Source organism: Scyliorhinus torazame, chromosome 7 (genome assembly GCF_047496885.1).
Source record: "Scyliorhinus torazame isolate Kashiwa2021f chromosome 7, sScyTor2.1, whole genome shotgun sequence".
NCBI classification, from domain to species: Eukaryota; Metazoa; Chordata; class Chondrichthyes; order Carcharhiniformes; family Scyliorhinidae; genus Scyliorhinus; species Scyliorhinus torazame.
The window spans coordinates 120,491,029-120,506,204 of NC_092713.1; the positions used below are offsets into that span (position 1 = coordinate 120,491,029).

A 15,176-nucleotide genomic window follows, 5' to 3' on the forward strand; every position below is an offset into this window, starting at 1 on the left:
TGCACCCACAGTGTTGTTAGGGAGGGTGTTCCAGGATTTGGGTTGGCATGTGGTAATCATCAGGAGGTTTCCTTGCCCATGCCTGACTTGATGTTATGAGACTTCATGGGGTCTGGAATCGTAGAGTTTTTACAACACGAAAAGAGGCCCTTTGGCCCACTGTGCCTGCGCCTGCCATCGAGCACCTATCTACTCTAATTCCATTTTCCAGCACTTGGCCCGTAGCGTTATATGTTGTGGCATTTCAAGTGCTCATTTAAAGTACTTCTTAAATTTCATGAGGGTACCCACCTCTTATCACCTTTTCATGCAGTGATTTCCAGATTCCCACTACCCTCTGGATGAAAAGGTTTCCCCTCACACCCCCTCTAAACCTCCTGCTGCTTCCCATAAATCAATGCCCCCAGGTTGTTGACTCCTGTACTAGGGGGGAAAATCTTCCTCCTATCCACCCTATCTGTGCCATTCATAATTTTATACACCTCGAGCAAGTCCCCCCCTCAGCCTTCACTGCTCCAAGGAAAACAACCCTGTCTATCCAGCTTTTCTTGATAGCGGAAACGCTCCAGCCCAGGCAACATCCTGGTAAATCTTCTCTGCACCCTCTCTAGTGCAATCACTTCCTTCCTATAGTGTAGCGACCAAAACTGCACAGTGCTCCAGCTGTGGACTAACCAGCGTTTTATACAGCATCATAAGTTCCCTGCTCTTGTATTCTATGCCTCAGCTAATGAAGGCAGTATCCCATATGCCTTCTTAACCACCTTATCTACCTGTCCAGCTGTCTTCTGGTATCTGTGGAAATGCACACCAAAGTCCCTCCGATCTTCTGTACTTCCTAGGTTCCTAAGATGCATTTTATGAATTGATTGTTGAGGACTCCCAGGGCAACCTCCCTCCTGACCGTGTATCACTGTTCCATCACCACCTTTACTGGGTCTGTCCTGCTGGTGAGACAGACCATACCCAAGGATGGTGATGGTGGTGTCTGGGACATTGCCTGTAAGGTATGATTCCCTGAGAATGACTATATCCGGCTGTTGATTGCCAAGTCTGTGAGATAGCTGTCCCTCCTTGGGCACAAGCCGCCAGATGTTATTTTAAAAAAATATTTATTTTATTCCAAACATATTCAACTGTACCAAAACATAAATAAATCAAAGAACATTCTCCACATCACATAGGTCACAGCACAGTTTGTGTAAGTTTTTCCCCCTTTTCACTCTTCCCCCCCCCCCCCCCCCCCCGGCGACGAACAATTCCTCAAACATGGTCATGAACACCCCACTGTGTCTTAAAGCCCTCCACTGAACCCTCAATTCGAACTTAATATTCTCCAGCTGTAGAACGTCATACAGGTACCCCAGCCAGGCCACCACCCCCAGTGGCGTTGTAAATTGCCATTCTAACAGAATATTTCGCCGGGCAACTAGAGAGATGAAGGCCACAACGCCGGCATTCCTCCCCATCATCAGCTCCGGCATTTCCAACACCCCAAAAATCGGCACCATGGGGTCTGACCCGGCCTCTACCCCCACAATCTTCGATAGCATCCCAAATACCACCTCCGAGTATCTCTCCGACTTCTCACAGACCCAGAACATATGCGTGTGATTTGCTGGTCCTCGCCCATACTTCTAACTCGTTGCCACCACCTGAAAGAACCCACTCATTCTTGCCCGAGTCATATGCACCCTATGCTCCACCTTAAACTGAATCAAACTCATCCTCGTGCATGAGGAGGTCGAATTCGCCCTACACATTGCCTCACTCCGTACTTCCCAACCTATCTCACCCCCCGCCCCCCCGTCCCATTTCTTCTTAATCCTAACTATCTGCGCTGCCCCCCCCAGCCACCAGTATATATCCTCAATCCTTTTTAAATGTTTTTTATTCTCCATTTTCACATTTTCCTTCAAAATTTACACCCCACCCACAAACCGTAAACGGTAACAAATACAAAATCAATCCCCTTAATAATAACAATCCCATCCTCCCACCACCCCAAACAACGGCCCACCTGTCAATATATGCATCCAATAAAACGAACCCTCCCACAGTGGAAACAAAAAACAAAGGAGAAAAAGAAAAAGGAGTCCGGGACCGCCCATGGTCACCATTAACCTATGGAGTCCACTCTCTTCTCCCCCCCCCCCCCCCCCCCCTCCTCATCCTTTCACTCAACGCTATCCAACCTCTGAAAAAGTACCGTACATGATAACCCCAACTTTCCACCCCGGCTAGACCACTCGGACCCTGCTCTGCCAGGCTCCGATGGCCGCAGCCCCTCCCCCCATCTCACTCCCGTTCACTGGCAGGCTTAAACCGTGGAGGACCTGCCCCGATCCGTTGCCCGGCCCTAGGAAAGCCCAGAAATCCCCTTTTAGCACACAAACCCCGCATATCCACCTACACCCCAAAAAGCCCTTATTTCGAGTGTAAGTCCCATCACTCCCCTTGTCCAAATATACAACATTGGCTCCTTTAGCCCATACACCGGCACGCAGTGAAACAAAAAAGAAGAAAATACAGTCATGAGGTTACATCAGCACATGGCCATTTCTCAATTTCTCAGTTCTGCCACAGTCCTTCTGCCTTCGCAAAGTCCTTGAACTTGTAGGTCACCCTCCGCTTCGCTGGATATACGATGCCACACTGCACCTTGCTAATGTACAGTGCCCTCTTCACCCGGTTGACGGCAGCCCGCCTCCTCGCCAGCTCCACCGTAAAGTCTTGGCATACACGTATACCAGCTCCAGCCCACTGCAACATCCGCTTCTGCTTGGCCCAGCACAGGACCTTCTCCTTCACACTGTGCCTACAGAAGCACAGAGTCACTACCCTTGGCGGCTCACTCGCCTTTGGTACAGGCCTCCATGACCGATGAGCCCGATCCAGTTCATGTAGGGAGGGATCCCCCCCCTCCCCCAATAGTTTTGCCAGCATCGCGGCAAAATACTCAGTCGGCCTCGGTCCTTCAACTCCTTCGGGCAGCCCCACAATCCTCAAATTCTGTCGCCTGGATCTGTTTTCCAGGTCTTCCACTTTTCCTCGCAGATCCTTGTTAATCTCCATCACCTTCCGCATCTCCTTCCCCATCGAGGTAAGTTGATCACCGTGCTGCAATAATGTCTCCTCCACTTCCTTCAGCGCCTCCCCTTGCTGTCGCACCTCCGCCACTGCGCTCGCCACCGCCGTCGTCACCGGGGAAATCGCCTCCTCCACCAACACACTCAAAACCTCCCTCACCTTCTTCATCATTGTCTCCATGTATTTTGTAAACTGCCTTTCGAATTCCGCAGCCATCACCGTAGTTATTTCTTCAGCCGTAAGCAATGCGGCCTCCCCTGCTGCTCCAGCCTCCATTTTTCTTGGTGACCCCGCGGTGACCTTTCCACTTCCCGACAGACCTTCAGCTGTTTCTTTTACGGCCGTTTTTTTGCCTCAACATTTTCTTCACTGTGCCTCCTCTGTGCCTTCTCCCTGCTTTGCCGACTCCGTGGACGCTGGGACCGGGCTTAAAGCCCCGAAAATGCGGTTCCCGAACGGGAGCTCTCCATTGTGCGGCTGCCTCCCGCCCGCCGTCACCGGAAGCAGCCATGTATCCTCAATCCTACTCTCTCCTCCCACATCCGGGAGCAGCAGCCGCTCCAATAGGGTATACTCTGGCAGCTTGGGAAACACTCTCCATTCATTAAAAAAGTTTTCAAACACAATTTTTCCTCCTTACAAATCAACAAAAACGGTAACACGATAACTAATAGATAACATTGTTTAAATAAAGTAGTGAACTAGCAAAGTAACACGAAATAGTGCTCCCCCCCCCCCCCCCCTCTCTTTCTGGGCTGCTGCTGCTGGCTATCTATTTTCCCCCTAACGTTCCGCTAGATAGTCGAGGAATGGTTGCCACCGCCTGGAGAACCCCTGAGCCGATCCCCTCAGCGCAAACTTCAACCGTTCCAGTTTTATGAACCCTGCCATATCGTTTATCCAGGCCTCCACGCCGGGGGGTTTTGCTTCCTTCCACATGAGTAAAATCCTTTGCCGGGCTACCAGGGACGCAAAGGCCACAATATCGGCCTCTTTCGCCTTCTGCACTCCCGGCTCATCCGCTACCCCAAATATAGCTAACCCTCAGCTTGCTGTGACCCGGACCTTCACCACCTTCGAGATCACTCTTGCCACTCCCCTCCAGTACTCCTCCAATGCTGGACACGACCAAAACATATGTGTGTGGTTCGCCGGGCTTCCCCCGCACCTCCCGCACCTGTCCTCCACTCCGAAGAACCTGCTCAACCTAGCTCCCGTTATGTGTGCTCTATGTAGCACCTTAAATTGGATCAGGCTAAGCCTGGCACACGAGGAAGAGGAATTTACCCTACTTAGGGCATCAGCCCACAAACCCTCCTCAATCTCCTCCCCGAGCTCTTCTTCCCATTTTCCTTTCAGCTCTTCTACCAGCTCCTCCCCCTCTTCTCTCATCTCCCGGTATATTTCGGACACTTTGCCCTCCCCGACCCACCCCCCCGAAATCACTCTATCCTGGATCCCCTGTGTCGGGAGCAGCGGAAATTCCCTCACCTGTTGTCTCGTGAATGCCCTCACCTGCATATATCTAAAGATATTCCCCGGAGGCAGCGCATACTTTTCCTCTAGCGCTCGCAAACGTCCCATCTATAAATAAGTCTCCCACTCTCCTAATTCCTGCCCGGTGCCAGCTCTGGAACCCTCCGTCCAGCCTTCCTGGGACAAACCTACAGTTGTTCCTGATCGGGGACCACACCGAGGCTCCCAATACACCCTTCTGTCGCCTCCATTGCCCCCAGATACTTAATGTTGCCGCCACCACTGGGTTCGTGGTAAACCTTTTCTGGGAGAGCGGTAGTGGCGCTGTCACCAGCGCTTTTATGCTCGTTCCTTTACAGGGCGCCATCTCCAGCCTTTTCCATGCCACCCCCTCTCCCTCTATCATCCACTTGCGGATCATTGCCACATTGGCGGCCCAGTAATAGTCGCCCAAGTTCGGCAACGCCAGTCCCCCTCTGTCCCTGCTACGTTGCAGGAACCCCCTCCTTACCCTCGGGGCCTTCCCTGCCCACACGAAGCTCATGATGCTCCTATCTATTTTCTTGAAAAAGGCCTTAGTGATCAATATGGGGAGACATTGAAACACAAATAGAAACCTCGGGAGGACCATCATCTTAATCGCCTGCACTCTGCCTGCCAGTGACAGCGGCAGCATATCCCATCTTTTGAAATCCTCTTCCATTTGCTCCACCAGCCGAGTCAGATTGAGTTTGTGTAAGGTTCCCCAGCTCCTGGCTATCTGAATCCCCAGATATCGGAAGTTTCTTTCCACTCTCCTTAGCGGCAGGCCATCTATCCCTCTACTCTGGTCCCCGGGGTGTATTACGAAAAGCTCACTCTTTCCCATGTTAAGCCTATATCCCGAGAAATCTCCAAACTCCCTCAATATCTGCATAACCTCTGTCATCCCCCCACTGGATCCGCCACATACAGCAGTAGGTCATCTGCGTAGAGTGACACTCGGTGTTCCTCTCCCCCTCTAACCACCCCTCTCCATTTCCTGGAGTCTCTCAGCGCTATGGCCAGTGGTTCAATTGCCAGCGCGAACAGTAATGGGGACAGAGGGCACCCCTGCCTTGTTCCCCTATGTAACTGAAAATACTCCGATCTTTGCCGATTTGTGACTACACTTGCCATTGGGGCCCCATAGAGGAGTTTAACCCAGCTGACAAACCCCTCCCCAAACCCAAACCTCCTCAGCACCGCCCATAAATACTTCCACTCTACCCTATCAAATGCCTTCTCTGCATCCATTGCCGCTACTATCTCTGCCTCCCCCTCTGCTGGGGGCATCATTATCACCCCCAATAGCCGTCGCACGTTGACATTCAATTGTCTCCCCTTTACGAATCCTGTCTGATCTTCGTGCACCACCCCTGGGACACAATCCTCTATCCTCATTGTCAGCACTTTTGCCAACAACTTAGCGTCCACATTCAGGAGCGAGATAGGCCTCTCAGACCCGCATTGCAGCGGATCTTTATCTCTCTTCAGGATTAGTGATATCGTCGCCTCAGACGTTGTCGGGGGTAGAGTCCCCCCTTCTCTGGCCTCGTTAAAGGTTCTTACCAGCAGCGGGGCCAACAAGTCCACGTATATCCTGTAAAATTCCACCGGGAACCCGTCAGGTCCCGGGGCCTTCCCTGCCTGCATGTTCCCCAGCCCTTTGGTCACCTCGTCCACCCCAATTGGCGCCCCCAGGCCTGCCACCTCCTGCTCCTCCACCCTCGGGAACCTTAGTTGGTCCAGAAACTGCTGCATCCCCTATTTTCCCTCCGGTGGTTGGGACCTATATAGCCTCTCATAAAAGGTCTTAAACACCTCATTTACCTTCCCTGCTCTCCGCACCGTAATTCCCGTTTCATCCCTAACTCCCCCTATTTCCCTCGCCGCTGTCCTCTTATGAAGCTGGTGGGCCAACAGGCGACTCGCCTTTTCCCCATATTCATATCTCATCCCCTGTGCCTTCCTCCACTGTGCCTCTGCCTTCCCTGTGGTCAGCAGGTCAAACTCCGTCTGGAGTCTTCGTCTCTCCCTATATAGTCCTTCGTCCGGGGCCTCCACATATCTTTTATCCACACTCAAAATCTCCCCCCCGTAATCTTTCCCTCTCTTTGGCCTCTGTTTTCCCCTTGTGAGCCCTGATGGAGATAAACTCTCCCCTGACCACCGCCTTCAACGCTTCCCATGCTACCCCCACTCGGACCTCCCCATCATCATTGGCCTCCAGGTACCTTTCGATACATCCCCGCACCCTTCCGCAGACTCCCTCATCCGCCAATAATCCCACATCCAGTCACCAGAGTGGGCGCTGTTCCCTCTCCTCTCCTAGTTCCAGATCCACCCAATGTGGGGCATGGTCTGAAACAGCTATGGCCGAGTACTCCGTTCCTTCCACCCTCTAAATCAGTGACCTTCCCAAAACGAAGAAATCTATCCGGGAGTGTCCCATGTCCATATACCTTATGGACATGGGACAAAAAGGAGAACTCTTTGGCCAGCGGCCTAGCAGATCTCCACGGATCCACTCCCCCCATTTGGTCCATAAACCCCCTAAGCACCTTGGCCACTGCCGGCCTTCTTCCGGTCCTGGATCTAGATCTATCTAACCCTGGGTCTAGCACGGTATTGAAGTACCCCCCCCCCCCCCCCCCCATTACCAGGTTTCCTACCTCCAGGTCCGGGATGCGTCCCAGCATCCGCTTCATAAATCCCGCATCATCCTAGTTCGGGGCATATACATTTACCAGCACAACCTCCATTCCCTGCAATCTGCCACTCACCATCACATATCTGCCACCGCTGTCCGCTACAATGTTCCTAGCCTCGAACGACACCCGTTTCCCCACCAATATGGCCACCCCTCTATTCTTTGCGTCCAGCCCTGAGTGGAACACCTGTCCCACCCATCCTTTCCTTAACCTAACCTGGTCCGCCACCTTCAGATGCGTCTCTTAAAGCATAGCCACGTCTGCCTTCAGTCCTTTTAAGTGCGCGAACACTCGGGCCTTAATCGGCCCATTTAGGCCTCTCACGTTCCACGTGATTAGCCGGACTGGGGGGGCTGCCCGCCCCCCCCCCCCCCCCCCCTGTCGACTAGCCATCATCCTCTCTGGGCCAGTCCCACGTCCCGCGCACCCACCAGTCCCCCAGGCGGCGCATTCCCGTCCCAATCACCTCTTCTCTTACCAGCTCCCTCTCGATCCCAGCAGCAGCACCCAGTTATTCCCCCCCCCCCCCCCCCGCAGATCCCCATCTAGCATGGTTACTCCCCCCATATTGCTTCCGAAAGACAGCTGACTTCAACTGACCCCGGCTTCTCCCGCTCTCTCCTTGACCCCCCCCCCGTGTGTGGAACTCCCATTCTCCTTGTCCCTATCTTCCCGCCATCATCTCTCTAGCGCGGGAAAAGACCCGCGCTTTCCTAGAACCATCCCGCCACCTATGGCGCAGCTCCCCCTACAGCCCCGTTCCCATTCCCCATCCCCCGCCTGTGTCTCTTTTTCCCCCCCCACCGGTGCCCACATTTCTCAGTGCCCCCCCCCCCCCCGTCAAAGACCGTCCCGATACAGTAAACCTCCCTTTCCCCAATTTACATCTCTATACATCAACATTGTCGTTTCCCCTCCAACATCAGTCCCTCAGTTCTGGTCCAGTTTCTCTTTTTGGATGAAGGTCCATGCTTCTTCCGACGTTTCAAAATAGTAATGTCTATCCTGGTACGTGACCCATAATCGCGCCGGCTGCAACATCCCAAACTTTACTTTCTCCTTGTGCAGCACCTCCTTGGACACTCTCCATTCATTCTGCACAAAGTCTCTCATTTGCATATGCCTGAATTTGCTTCCCTTCGCAGCTCTTCCAGACTTGCAGACCTCTCCTGCAGGAAAGATCCCTCTCCCTCACCAGCCCAACACCTCTCCACCTCCCCACCTTACGGATGGGGATGCCATCCATATCCCCCAGCTTATACCCATGCATCCCACACAGCGGTGTTAGCACTGGCATCCCCTCCATCCTAAAATGCCTCCTCAACTGGTTCAACACCCTAATCGCGGACTGTACCACCAGGCTCTCCTTGGCGCCAGCGGAAGTGCCACCATCACCATGGCCCTCAGGCTGGACCCCTACAGGGCTCTTCCTCCATTCTAACCCCTCGCCCTTCCACCACTGCCTCACCTTCTCTGCATTCGCCGCCCAGTAATAGTGTAGCAGATTTGGTAACGCCAACCCCACTTTCTGCCTCTGTAGCAGGGCCCGCTTCACCCGAGGTACCTTCCCTGCTGTATCCAGTTCCGAAAGGCCATTGGAATGAAGATCGCGAGGGTTTGAAATACAAACAGGAACTTTGGCAGAACATTCATTTTTACCACCTGGACTCTCTCTGCCAGCATCAGGTGTAACATATCCCATCTCCTAAAGTCCTCCCTAGCCTGCTCCACCAACTTTGTTAGGTTCCATTTGTGCATTGTCGGCCTCTCCCCATGACCTGGACCCCTAGATATCTGAACCTGTCCCTGGCAACCCTAAATGGCAACGACCCCAAGTTGGCTCCCCGACCTGCCGCACTCACCGGAAACACTCATTCGTTCCGACATTCAGCTTGTAACCCGAGAAGGCGCCAAACCCCTCTGGTTTACCCATAATTCTCCCTGTACTCTCCAGTGGGTCTAATACGAACAGCAGCAGGTCGTCTGCAGACAACGATACCCGGTGTTCCCTACTCTCCATCGTCAAGGGCTCTATATTGGTAGTGCGAACAGCAGCGATGACAGCAGGCACCCTGGCCTCGTTCCCCTATACAGCCCGAAGATCCGTGAGTTCAGCTCGTTTGTTCATACACTCGCCATCGGGGCCACGTACAGCAGACACATCTATGACACAAACTTCGGCTCAAACCCAAACCTTCCCAAAACCTCGATCAGTTACCGCCACTCCTTTTATTAAAAAAAAAAAATTTTATTCTCCTTTTTTCACATTTTCATCAAATATACACCCACCAACAAATAAACTACAATGGCAATCCCCTGGGCAACAACCCCTTTATCTTACCAACCCCCAAACAACCCACAACATCTAAAATACAGAACAAGAAAAAAAAAGAATCAAATATCCACAATCATCCCATACATCCATCACCAATAACCTATACATTCCAAACCCCCCAATGTTTGATGTCATCCAATTCTTGAAAGTGCATGATAAACAAAGTTGTAGAACCCATCCATCCTTCCCCTCCACTCAAACTTCACCTTCTCAAGCATTAAAAACTCCAGCAGGACCCCCGCTACGCTGAGGCACAGGGCGGAGAAGCTGACCTCCACCCCAAAAGAGCCTGCCTTCGGGCGATCAACGAGGCAAAGGCTAAGACATCTGCCCCCGCACCCACCTCCAGCCCAGGCTGATCGACACCCCGAATATTTCGAGCCTCACGTGCACCACCCTCGAGACAACCCTGAAGACCTCCCTCCAGTTTTGGACAGGACCAAAACATATGAACGTGATTTGTGGGGCTCTTCCCACAGGGTTCACATGCATCCTCCACCCTCTCAAAGAATCGGCTCATCCTCGTCCTCGTGAGGTGTGTCCTATACACCACCTTCAGCTGTATCAGCCCTAACCTCGCGTATGAGTTGAGGCGTTTACCCTCCGGAGCACCTCGCACCACAACACCTCCTGTAGACCCTCCCCCAACTCTTTGTCCAACTTCGCCTTAATCCCCCCCCCCAATGATACCTTGTTCTCCCCAGAATCACCCCATAGATTGCCCCCTCCTCTCCATTCCCCCTGCCATCAACACCTCCTCCAACAATGTGGGGGCCACAGCCTTCGGAAAGTTCTGTACCTCCTTCCTAGTGAAATCTCAGACCTGCATATATTTAAAGAGCTCCCCCTGCCCCAGCCCATATTTCTCCCCCAGCTCCTTCAGCCTCGCAAACTGGTCCCTCCGAAACAAATCCTTTAATACCCTAACTCTCATCTCCGAAAACTCCCATTCCGGTTCCCTGACGCAAACCTATGATTCCCCCTAATCGGATCTCCCTTGACCCCACCCACAACTTAAAATGCTGCCTCCAGATCTCCAAAGCCGCCACCACCACCGGACTCCCTGAATATTTTCCTGGGGCCGTCGGAAGCGGCATTGTTGCCAACACCCTCAACCCTGACCCACTTCACTGACTCTCCTCCATTCTAACCCACTGGGAGCCCCCCCCCCAAAAAAAAACTCTGTTCCAGCTCCTCACCTTTTCCGCATTTGCTGCCCAGTAATAATAGCACCTTCCCCACCGATAAATGAGGTAAGCATCCTCGCCACTTCCTTAAAAACGTCTTTGGCAAAAAGATCGGCAGGCACTGAAAAAGAATCAAAAACCACGGCAACACATTCATTTTAATCGCCTGCACCCGACCCGCCAATGACAGAGGAAGACCCCCCCCAACCACCACCGTGCCAAATCCGCCTTCAACCTCCCCACCAGATTAGTAAGATTATACGTACGGAGCGCTCCACCACTCTAAACCGCTCTAAAGCCACCATCAAATATCCCACCTGGTCAAACGCCCTCTCGCCGTCCAGCGCAACCACCACCTCTGTCTCCCTCCCCTCCGCCGGTGCCGTAACTATATTCCGTACCCTCCTAATACTCAGAGTTGCCTCCCTTTCACAAACCCCGTCTGATCTTCCCCTATCATCTTTGGGAGGCACTCCTCCAACCTATCCGCCAACAGCTTTGCATCCACATTCAAGAGTGATATGGGCCTATACGACCAAAACTCTGTCGGATCCATATCCTTCTTGAGTAACAGGGAGATCGATGCCAGTCCCAAAGTCTGTGACAATACCCCCTTCCCTATCGCCTCGTCAAACATCCCCACCATCAGCAGCGCCAGCTTATCCCTACATTTCTTATAATACTCCACTGGAAACCCATCCGGCCCTGCTACCTTCTCCGACTGCGTCCTTTATCCCTTGCTCCCCTATCACCCCCTCCAATGTGGCCCTATCCTCCTCCCCCAACTTCGGATATTCCAAAACATCCAGGAATTCCTGCACCTCCCGATTCCTCTTCTCCTCCCCCCACCCACCAGTGGCTCCGACCTATACAATCTCTTGTAAAACTCCTCAAACATCCTAATCTGGTTCGGAGCCACCACTAACTTCCCTGCCCTAGCCCACACCTAAACAATTTCCCTCACCGCCGCCTCCCTCCGAAGTTGGCCTGCCAGCATGCGTCCTGCCTTCTCTCCATACACCTAGACCGCTCCCCTCGCCCGTCTCAATTGGCTCGCCACCTTCCTTGTGGACAGACGATCAAAGCTTGCCTGCAAATCCTTCCCCTTTTCCAAAAGTGCTGGAAGGTACCACCACTCCACCTGGTCGAAAGTCTTCTCCGTGTCCATAGAGACCACTACCTCCGGTACCCGTCCCTTCGACGGGGTCATGATCACATCTAATAACTGCCTAATGTTACTGGAAAGTTGCCTGCCCTTCACAAAACCCATTTGGTCTTCTACGACCACCCCCGGGATGCATCCTTCCATCCTCCCCGCCACTAATTTAGCCAACACTTTGCACCCATATTTAACAATGATATGGGCCTATGACACACTCCAATAGGTCCTTCCCCTTTTTGGGGATTAGCGTGATCAACTCCTGATTCAGTGTTCCTGGCATCTCCCCCTTCTCCAGCGCCTCGCTAAACATCCCCAAGAGATGTGGTGCCAGCTCGGTCGCGATCTCCTTGTAGAACTCTGCCGGGTAATCATCCCCCTGGGCCTTCCCCGCCTTCATCCCTTTTATGCATCACCTCTTTCAACCCTAAAGGCTCCTCCAGCACCTGTCTCCTCCTCATCCAGCCATGGGAATTCCAGCCCGTCCAAAAACCACCCAATGTCCCCTTTCTTACCACACAGATCGGCCCTGTACAACTACTTATAGTACTCCCTGAACGCCTCATTAATTTTCCCTGGCTCCCACACTACCTCCCCCTTTCCTGTCTGTAACCTCAGGATTTCCCTAGGTGCAGCCTGCTTCCATAGCTGATGGGCTAGCATGCGGCTAGCCTTCTCTCCATATTCATACTTCACCCCCCTTGCCCTCCGTAGCTGCCCCACTGCTTTCCCTGTCGTCAGCCTATCGAACTACCCCTGTAACCTCTTTCTCTCCACCAACCCCCTCCTTGTTGGAGACACTGGAATATATCATGTCCAACAAAGGTCCATATTCCTCCCTCCTTTTCCTATCTTTGTGCGCCTTGAACGAGATAACCCACCTAACCACTGCCTTCAATGCCTTGCAAAACCAATGGCTGGTTTAGCACAGTGGTCTAAATAGCTGACTTGTAAAGCAGACCAAGGTCAGCAGCACGGGTTCAATTCCCGTACCAGCCTCCCCGAACAGGCGCTGGAATGTGGCGACTAGGGGCTTTTCACAGTAAGTTCATTTGAAGCCTACTTGTGACAATAAGCGATTTTCATTCATTCATTTCATTTTCATTTCATTCATTTCATGTGGCCGCTTATACCTCCCCATTCTGATTCAACTCCACATGGTGCTGAAGTCGTGAACCAAGCTCTCCACTGCGGTTGCCACCCTAGCAGAGTTGGCCTCGGTGCCACTCATTGCCGCCGCCATCTCTGGGACTCCACCAATCGGCTATGGATCTGTTGGAGTGGCACTGATATCTCCCTCAGACGTTCAGGTTGGTCCCTATCATCCCAGAGGCTCAGCATCAGGCTGGGACCCAGCTGGGCCCACAGATCCAGCAGACCCCCTGTTGTCAGGTCTGGGGGTTCCTGCCTCCACCAGATGTCTACATCAGCAGCAGTGTGGTGCTCACCAGATTGTGCCCCAGAAGCCTGACCACTATCATTTTCCACCGAGGTGTGTGTATCTGCGCTGATGGAGGGTGGGGATGACAGCTGTGGCGCGACTATAACAGTTGCATCCTCGGAGCACTCCTCCGAGGTGTTCTCCCCGGAGTCAGGAGAGTGGGCCGCTTGGGATGGGTTGGCGCCATCGGCTGCTGGATCTGCGGGAGAATGGACATGTGGTCAGTGGGAGGGATGGGTCAGTCAATAAGACAATAACTATTCACGTTTGACAGGTCCTCCGGGTGGTCTCACCTCTGCAGCGTCCGCCAGCCTCTGCGTTGGTTGTGTGCTGGCTGGGCTTGGCTGAGCAAGTGCAGCGTAAGTGCTGCTCGACGTTGTTGTCGGGGGGCTGGTGAGTGCGATCCCGGTGAATCAGCTGGCGAGCCGGCATTCGGGGCAAGAAGCCCGTGAGGCCTCATTAAGTGGACCAATTAACGTTGAATAGTGTTGTCGGCCTTCCTGGGCCGAGTGCCTGGAAACCTGCAGCAATTCCCGCTCGCTACAGCACTTGGAAAGTTTTCAGGAGAATCGCGCCAGAATTTAAGTAACGGGTGACCAGAAGCTCAGGGTCAAACTTGTGACTGGAATGAGGCGTTCAGCAAAGTAATCACCCGCTATAATGGAGATCGCAGCATGACTAGGGAATACAGTATACTAAATGACATGAATAAAATACATTGCTGTTTCACCTGGAAGAAGTGATTGTGGGAAGGGAGGAATTGGAAGGCCAGGTGTTGTATCTCCTGTGCTTGCACAGCAATGTGAAGTGGGATAGGGAGTGGGTGTTGGTAATGATTGAAGAGTGGACAAAATGTGTTCGGTGGGAGATGATCTATTGAATGTTTGGGCTGGCAAAGGAATCCTATTCTGGGTAGTAGAGGAAAACGTGAAGTGCAAAAATGGAATGAACATGCTCAAGCACCGTTTTGACAATGATTGAGGGAATTCTTAGTTGAAGAGGAAGACCTATTGACAGCACTGTTGTGGAAGCCGGCATGAGCAGAACAAATTGAGATGGAGAATACTTGATTGCAGCTTCCCTATGGATTTTAAACATTCACATGTATAGCTGAGATAATCACCTAAAAACCATCAAAAGATTGGCAGGTTAGGTGGATTGGCCATGCTAAATTGCCCCAAAAGGTTTGGTGGGGTTACTGGGATAGGGTGGGGGAGTGGGCCTCTTTCTCAGGTGGGGCACTCTTTTGCAGCATCAGTGCAGACTCGATGGGCTAAGTGGCTTCTTTCTGGACTGTAGTGGTTTTATGATTCTATACTCGTGTCAGTGCAGTGCTATAATTAAAGATAGAACTTTTGAATGCATTAATTCAGTCTCCCCTGGTTATCTGTCTCGGGCTGCAAGTCAACTAGTGGAGGCAGTGACATAATGGTATTGTCACTGGATTAGTAATCCAGAGTCACTGGATTAGTAATCCAGAGACCCAGTGTAATATGGTAAAATTTGAATAAAAATCCATCAAACAATTGTTAATTGCTGTAAAACCCATCTGGTTCCCGAATGCCCTTTAGAGAAGGAACTGGGCGGTCCTTGTCTGCCTACATGTGACTCCAGTTCCACAGCAATGTGATTGACTCTTAAATGTCAACTTGGGGATAGGCAATAAATGCTGCTCCCACCAACGACACCCACATCTCATGAAAGAATAAAAACAAACTTGCAAAATGCAGAATATAGTCTCTTAAGTGAAGGCAAT

The 15,176-nt window shown here is 52.2% G+C and overlaps 1 protein-coding gene across 4 annotated transcripts in view; it reads left to right on the forward strand.

Annotated features, from left to right (window-relative positions):
• The window catches only part of gpsm2 (G protein signaling modulator 2), a 118,595-nt gene that overhangs the window by 66,811 nt on the left and 36,608 nt on the right, over positions 1 to 15,176 (forward strand). The window lies entirely within an intron of this gene.